Genomic DNA, 2,341 nt, shown 5'->3' on the forward strand with positions numbered 1-2,341 from the left:
GGGAAAAAAGTTACTTTTTCCCCACCATAGAGAACAATGGAGGGGATAGGGGCAACCTGTTTGGGGACCTGTAGAATTGGACCCCCTGGTCCAATGTTCTTCAAACTTGGTTGGTGGTTTGGGGAGAGGCGTCAGCAGCTACCCTGCGAGTTTGGAGCCTCTCCCTCAAACCCCCTCCCCTCCAGCTCCCAGAATATACCCTATGTTTTCGCCATTGACTTCAATGGACCATAGGATATAATGGGGCCGAAATTGAAAGGAGGGGAGGGTGGGGCCGGCTCTGCAGGCCGTTTTTCAGGCGCGGGGCTCCGGCGCAGAGCCTGAAAAAGGCAGGGAGAGCAGCTTAGCAGTCCCCCCCCCTTCACGGTGTTTGCAGCTCACCCTGAAAAGAGCCCCTAACCAGAGCTGGGGAAGCCAGAATGACCGGAGCGTTTCCCCCCGCCCCCCCCGCCCCTGCAGCATGCAGCTGCGACAAGAACAGCCTCCCCAGCCACAACTTTTTAAAGAGCCCCTGAGGAGAGCTGGGGGAGTCCAGCAGCAATGCCCTGTTCTGTGGCTGGGCGCCAGCTTGGGAGGGCGAGGGATGGGCAGGGCTTCTGGGAAATTTTGGGGGAGGCTGGCACCCCGCAGCCTCCACGAACTTTACGCCGGTGAGTCATATAATGGGAGTATTCACAGTTTGTATGGATTTCCTCCTTAAGCTGCGACCTCTTGCCCTATACCTTGTTCCTAAGAGTCCCCTGGCCCTCAGGAATAGCTTTTCAGGGATGGGGAGGGCTGCAGAAAGGGTGGAAATGTTCTCTTTGGTAAGTGGAGCTTTATTTGCATATGTTAGGATTAACCCATTACTTTCACACCTAATTGTTGTTTATCTTCTGTTATACATTGTAATAGCTCCTTCTAATAGCAAATTAGTTAGGAATGCATAAAAATATGATGTTGTAAACTAACCAAAATAAAAAGGAAATGATAATAAGAAAGTCTTCTTATCTTAATAGTAATAATAATGATGATGCAATAGTATCATTAAGATGCCTTGAGCCAAAAGGAGAGGTGGGGTATTTATTAATATACTTATGTATATTAATAAACATAATTATAGTGGGCTGGATCATGTCCTGCCATTCCACTAACTAAAGATCTGAAGCCTTCCTCAAACTGACAGAGCCTTCCTTCAACAGGTGACTACCTCAATACTTAGAAATTATTTATTGTTCAAAATACTTCACACATGTTATGTGGGAGGGTAAGGTAAATTGGTATTGTTACCTGCATATTTCAGGTAGAGCATTATGAGAGAGTAGCTTTTCTAAAGTCACTTACAGTACAACCCTAAGAACACTTTCCTGTGAGTAAGCCCCATTGAACAGACATAAGTAGGTTCTGAATAGGCCTGTTCAGGATTGCTGACTTAGTAAATTCAGGTCGTGGCAACATTCAAGCTAAGGATTCTTCTTGGATGCTTTCCTGGAGCAGCCATTGATTTAAATTATCTACTCCAGTAGTCAACGATCACAGCAGTGCCATTCCAAATTAGGGGTAGGAACTGTCATGTTTTTAAAATGTTACTTAACAAAATTAAATCTCACAAAAATTAATTTCCTTGTGGCTGTTGGAACATGGAACAACTTTGGACCATGTTTTAGCTGTTGCAGGATTTATAGCCCTTTCCAATAGCTTTGAAGAGATCGCCAAATCACTGTAAATGTCGAGAAATCAAAGGGCCTTTCCTGAGGGTTCTGGGCAGGCTTCAGATGGTGAAGAGTGTGATAAGTGGAGTGAAGATGCTAAAGTCTGATTTATCACTTTAGACCACAGTCTTTTAACAGATAGAATAAAAATTAGAGAAACCATGGACTGTCAAATGTTAAGAAAATGTGTTCATCATTTTTATTTATTTATTTATTTTTGAGACTTATATCCCACCCTAACCCCGCAAGCAGGCTCAGGACATCTTACAACATATAATCCAATAAAATCATACAATCATTACTAAAACATTTCATTAAAACAGCAATACAAACAACCAAAATTTAGTCAACTAATTTCAGTAAATTTATATACATACTCACGTAGCCACTCCCCTTTTTTCCTGTGTCCTTCCCACCACCAGCCAACCTTTATCTGCCCCCCCCCCGGCTTCAGCTTGCCCTCCTTTCCAGGGGAAGGCCTCTATGCCCTGTTGTTGGCCCTCCAGAGGAACAGGTTGATCACTGTGTGAAACAGGATGCTGGACGAGATGGACCACTGATCTGATCCAGCAGGGCTCTTCTTATGTTCCCTCTCCTGACAGCCTCCCCCCAGAAAATTTATGGCCGAGTGGCACATTGTTGGCTGCTGA

General features: G+C 44.7%; 1 protein-coding gene across 1 annotated transcript in view; it reads left to right on the forward strand.

Moving 5' to 3' along the window:
- The window catches only part of RYR3 (ryanodine receptor 3), a 366,192-nt gene that overhangs the window by 318,874 nt on the left and 44,977 nt on the right, over positions 1 to 2,341 (forward strand). The window lies entirely within an intron of this gene.

This window comes from Gekko japonicus, unplaced genomic scaffold (genome assembly GCF_001447785.1).
Source record: "Gekko japonicus isolate JY-2015 unplaced genomic scaffold, Gekko_japonicus_V1.1 scaffold613, whole genome shotgun sequence".
In the NCBI taxonomy this organism is placed as follows: domain Eukaryota; kingdom Metazoa; phylum Chordata; class Lepidosauria; order Squamata; family Gekkonidae; genus Gekko; species Gekko japonicus.